Genomic DNA, 6,474 nt, shown 5'->3' with positions numbered 1-6,474 from the left:
CGGTCGACCGGGCCGGTCGACCGACCTCCTTCCAGACGCACAGGAACCCTTGTGCACGAATGCGGTCGACCGGACCGGTCGACCGCCGCCTGTTTTTCCTGATTCTGCTGCTGATGCTGAAATTCCTTCAATTCTCCACCTCGGCGAATGTTTCCATCAAAACTGAGCCGACACCAAACCATCCAATAGTTCCTCAACAGGTCCAGGAACAATACTCGAGCTGAAACACGATCTCCCCCCATCTTGATCAACTGATCAAACCGGCTGCATCTAAAGACTGCCTACGTATCCTCTTGCCCAAGGAATCAAGCCGAACGTAGTTCACCCAAATGGCCGCCAACGGCCTCAGCACTGAAGGATGTTCAACAACTTCAAACAATGACCAAATTTCACTCCTGAAACAACTTTGGTCAACATATCTGCAGGGTTGTCATTTGTGTGGACCTTCTCTAATATGACATCTCCATCATCCAAGACGTCCCGTACAAAGTGGAATCTGACATCGATGTGCTTTGTGCGCGCATGATAAACCTGGTTCTTTGCCAAATAGATAGCCGACATACTATCACAATATATCCGAATAGTCTCCTGTGCAATCCCCAAGTCCTCCAATAATCCACGCAACCATAAAGCCTCCTTAATAGCTTCAGTAACTGCCATATACTCTGCCTCTGTAGTAGAGAGAGCCACTGTGGACTGAAGCGTGCAACGCCAACATACAGGTGCACCTGCCAATGTAAAAGCATAACCTGACGTAGACCGGCGTTTGTCAAGATCTCCAGCATAATCTGAATCCACATAACCAATACAAGCCTGCCCGTCCTTCTCATCCTTCTGAAACACTAAACCAACATCCACGGTGCCTCGAACATACCGTAGAATCCACTTCACGGTCTCCCAGTGACCCTTCCCGGGGTCATGCATGTATCTTGATACCATGCTCACGGCCTGTGACAAATCTGGCCTCGTACACACCATCGCATACATCAAGCTACCTACTGCACTAGCATATGGGACCTTCGACATATAATCTCTGTCCTCAACTGAAATAGGTGACATCAACGCTGAAAGCTTGAAGTGGGGAGCCAATGGTGTGCTAACTGCTTTTGCATTGCCATCAAAGCTGAATTTCTTCAACATCTTCTGCAAGTAGCTCTTCTGTGTAAGCTTCAATTTCCCCTTCACCATGTCTCGCTCGATCTCCATACCCAATATCTTCTTTGCCTCTCCAAGATCCTTCATCTCAAACTCTGATGATAACTCATTTTTCAGCTTTCGAATAGCTGAAGAATTCCTGGAAGCAATAAGCATATCATCAACATATAAAAGCAAATATATGAGCTCACCATCCTGTAGCTTGTGCATATAAACACATGGGTCATATGGGCTCCTCGTGTACCCTCGGCCAATCATAAAGCCGTCGAATCTCTTATACCACTGTCTTGGTGACTGCTTCAAACCATAAAGAGACTTCTTCAGCTTACAAACCAAATTTTCCTTTCCTGCAGCTTTGAAACCCTGTGGTTGTGTCATGTAGATCTCCTCATCTAAATCACCGTGTAGAAAGGCTGTCTTCACATCCATCTGGACCAAATCCAAATCCAACTGTGCCACCAACGCCAATAAAATCCGAATCGACGAATGCTTCACAACGGGTGAAAATACCTCGTTGTAATCAATGCCCTCAAGCTGTGCATATCCCTTGGCAACTAATCTGGCTTTGAACCGAATGTCCCCAATAGAAGATCCCTCCTTCTTCGCATATACCCACTTGCAACCAATAGCTTTCTTACCCTTAGGTAGATGTGCAAGTGTCCAAGTGTCGTTCTTCTGAAGAGACCGCATCTCCTCCTCCATAGCTTCCCTCCACCTGATCGAATCGGGGCTAGACTCTGCCTCCCTGAATGTGGCTGGAACCATATCATCAACGACCTCCACTGATAATGCATATGCGACCATGACATCATTATACCTAGCTGGCCGACGAATCTCTCTCCTCGGTCTATCTGCTGCAATGGTCCTCTGAACATGACCCTGTTCCTGAGTCCCATGATCTACTGTATCCTGTATCTGCCCATCTGTCATCTCATCTCCTCCCAGTGTCACCTCTGTAGGAGCCTCAATGGATACAGTGTTCTCTGGAGTGGGTGGAGTCACATCATCCTCCACCTGCTGCGATATCTCTCCTGTCTGGTCTCCCTCCACCTGCTGAGGGGCTCGAGGCCTCATCATGTACGCCTCGTCAAATGTGACATCTCTGCTAATAACTATCTTCTTGTCCTGTGGATCCCATAACTTGAAGCCTTTGACTCCATCCCTAAATCCCACAAAGACTGCTTTCCTCGCTCTCGGATTTAATTTGCCATCACTGACATGATAATAAGCTGGACACCCGAATATCCGAAGCGACTCATAGTCACTAGCCACCGAACCAAACCAACGCTCCAAAGGAGTCTTCCCGTCTATCGCAGTGCACGGCAACCTGTTCACAAGATGGCTCGCATAAACCAACGCCTCGGCCCAAAAAGATCTAGGCAATCCACTCTGCGTCATCATACACCGCACCTTCTCCAGCAAGGTACGGTTCAATCTCTCAGCCACCCCGTTCTGTTGCGGTGTCTCTCGAACTGTGAAGTGTCTTCTAATGCCGTGATCCCGGCAAAACTGCAGAAACGGATCACTCTTGTACTCTCCACCGTTATCTGAACGTAGAGTCTTCACCTTTCTACCTGTCTGCAGCTCCACTTTCTTTTTCCACTCCACAAAAATATCCAGGACCTGATGTTTATGCTTCATCGGGTATACCCAATTCCTCCTGGAATAATCATCAATGAAAGTGACAAAATAGTTGGCCCCACCAAGAGATGTGTTCTTGGAAGGACCCCAAACGTCCGTGTGAATATAATCCAATGTACCTTGGGTGTTATGAACAGCGGTGCCGAACTTCACTCTAGTCTTCTTCCCAAGTACACAATGCTCACACAATTCCATCTTGCAGGTCTTAGCACCTTTCAATAGCCCCTGTTTAGCCAATGACTGTAGGGACTTATCTCCTGTGTGTCCAAGTCTCATGTGCCATAAGGTGGTAGTGTCCTCCTCTGTAGTGATAGAAGCTGCCAGACCCCCTGTAACTGTCTTGCCCTTCAAGTAGTATAGGTAGTTTTCCCTGACACCTCGCATCACCACCATAGAACCCTTCGTGACCTTCACTGTAGCATCCTCTAAGATCACTCGATATCCTGCTGCCTCCAAAGTCCCAAGAGAAATGATGTTCTTCGTCAACTGCGGCACGAACCTCACTTCCTTCAATTCCCTCACTACACCATCATGCATCCTGATCCGGACTGAACCAATACCACCAATAGGGCATACGTGATCATTACCCATAAGCACGACATCCCCTCTTTCCAGCTCCTCAAAGCTAGAAAACCACTCCCTCTTAGGGCAGATGTGATATGTAGCTCCCGAATCCATCATCCACTCCGTGGAATCCGCATAGCAAACCGACGGTAAAGCAGGGCATGAATAGCCTGAAGAATCTGAATCTGAATGCTCACCAATAGCTTTTGCAACATTCACTTCTGAAGCTTGTGCAGCTTTCCCCTTATTCTTTCCGGCTTTTTCTTTCCACTTTGGGCAGTCAATCTTCCAATGTCCTTCTTCTTTACAATACCGACATTGATTTCTACCAACACTCTTATAGGCACTCCTATTCTTTGACTTTGAGCGGTTAAACTGACGACGGTTTGGATCTCGGCCTCGAACTGCTAACGCATCTCCCGATGCCTTCTCGGAGGGTTCACCATCACTCTTCCTCAACTCATAGTTCACCAAAGCTGAGGTCACCTCCTTGTAGCTAACTGTAGTTCTTCCATTGATCATAGTGAGAACGAACGTACCATAATCATCTTCGGGCAACGAACACAGAAGTAGCATCGCCTTGTCTTCATCCTCAACTATAATATCAACATTGGCCATATCTGAAAGTAGCTTAGTGAAATTGTTGACATGCTCCCTGATGGAAACCCCTCTCTTCATCTTGAACTGGTAAAATCTCTTCTTCAAGTGAAGCCGATTCTCAATGCTCTTCGTAAGATATTTCTCATTGAGTGTTTCCCACATCTTCTTCGCCGACGTCTCGTTCATAACATCATAAATAAGATCCGGCGTCAAGCATGACCTAATAACACCACAAGCTCTACTGTTCATCTTTCTCCAAACCTTATCCTCCAACTCAGCGGGTTTCTCTTTTAACTCAAGAGTCTCCTCCAAATTCTGTGCATCCAAAGCATCCATCACCTGACACCTCCACAATCCAAAATTGATCTTGCCATCGAACTTCGGAACATCAATCTTCGTGTTATTGATGCTCAGACTCTGTATCGCCTTTGTTAGAGACGAACCTGACGTGCTTGCATCTCCCATGTTGTCGATCTAGCTCTGATACCAATTGTTGTGCGCGGCGGAAGCTTTCTAGGGCAACACGAACAATAACTCGAACTAAACCACAAACAATATGCAAACCACAATCACAGCAAGAACACACAATTTACGTGGTTCGGCAAGTTGCCTACGTCCACGGGGCAAGGAGGGGGGAGTTCTTTCTACTAGAAATCAAGAGAATACAAATAGGGTTACAAATCTCTCAGACCAAACCCTAAAACAAAGCTCTAGATCTCTCAAAGCTCTCTCACAATTGGATGCAATGATTCTCTCTCTTTGGCTGCTCAAATTCGTCCAACCTCTACCCTAAACAAACAGGTTTAGGTATATATAGAACTTACAAAACGAATCGGGTCGAAAACCTGAAAGCCCAGCCCAAAACAGCGTCGGTCGACCGGACCGGTCGACCGCGATCAATTCCGGTCGACCGGCCCGGTCGACCGATCACCATCCAGCAGAAGCCCCAAAAATCCAGAGAGCCGTCGGTCGACCGCACCGGTCGACCGAAACATCTGCGGTCGACCGGGCCGGTCGACCGACCTCCTTCCAGACGCACAGGAACCCTTGTGCACGAATCCGGTCGACCGGACCGGTCGACCGCCGCCTGTTTTTTTCTGATTCTGCTGCTGATGCTGAAATTCCTTCATTACCAACAATCTTATTGCAGCAAGCAACCAGTCCTTCTGCATGAAGACTATATATATTGAAGAACCAGCACACAAAAATATCAGCTTTTACTCTATCGTGCTTTTGATGTACTCAATCATCAATTCTTGAACTACTTTGGTATTGATACTTGTGGAGTTATCACCATTTGGCTAAATTCAAGATGATATGTTTAACTTGTTCACTTTCGTTAACCACTTCGCCCAAAACTTTATGCTATTATGCAGATAGCTCAATTTATAAAATGTCAGTTCAACGCTCAGACCTTCTTTGTGTGGTAGATATTAACTTGTGAGTAGAGAAAAAAAAAAAATTTATGGTAAGATTTAATAGGATGTCTTTTTTTTAGATAGCTAGGTGATGGTCTGTACTTGATCTTAGAGAGGAGGTTTTGGAGTTTTATAAAGCATAAGGCAACCAAAGCAGGTAGTTTGCAGATTTTGACATGCAATTAGTAGGTAAGTTCGCCCTCAACAATAAAATTGAAAGTAATGATATCAATAAATATGAAACTGAAGTTTTTAAAGTTCTGATGCATATAAATAGAAGCTTTTCTAACTTATCTAACAAGTAATCCACTTTTCCACAATCTCCCATTAACTTCCCCATACCACTCGGGAATATCAAGGGTAAAAAATGCTTTCAACGTGTATATCAATTGACAATAATAATATCATTATCAATAAAAATAACTTCCTATATTCTGATATATACAAATACAACCTTTTGAACTTAGCATGCAATTATTACGTAATTTTGTAGCTTATTTACATCCATGTAATTAATGAGTAATCCACTTTTCCACATCCTCACCTTGACTCCCCTTCTCTCTCCAAAGAATCTCAAGAGTCTCTACAATAGTGGGATGCGTTTTGCTACAGGGACCCAAAATATGAGACCAATAGGGGAGGGGGGACAAGTGAGGTGTCCCCCCTCCTATTGGATAATGAGTTGGCCATCATTGGACATCTCACTTGTCCCCTCTATTGGTCCCATATTTTGGGTCATTGAGGAATTTTTTTAGTGGGATATGAAGTCTAATTTAACAAATTGACGAGAACACATTTTCCGTGTATTATGGCAAATTCTTGATCGATTTGAGAGATATAATCTTTTCCATTTATTTGTTGAGTAATTTAATTTTGAGGAATTCTTAATCCTTTTGAGAAATACGTGATTTCTCACTGTTATAGGGTATAACCTACTCCCTGCAAATTTGCAATCCCACGAGCCGTCACTCCCCCAGTCGGGTCGGCATCATTCCTTAAGGATAACTCGAGGGGTGGACTCAGTCGATCCTCAAAGCTAGAAAACCACTCCCTCTTAGGGCAGATGTGATATGTAGCTCCCGAATCCATCATCCAC

The sequence above is a fragment of the Asparagus officinalis genome, chromosome 8 (assembly GCF_001876935.1).
Source record: "Asparagus officinalis chromosome 8, Aspof.V1, whole genome shotgun sequence".
NCBI classification, from domain to species: domain Eukaryota; kingdom Viridiplantae; phylum Streptophyta; class Magnoliopsida; order Asparagales; family Asparagaceae; genus Asparagus; species Asparagus officinalis.
The sequence above is the reverse complement of the archived record's forward strand: the minus strand, read 5'-3'. Positions refer to the sequence as shown.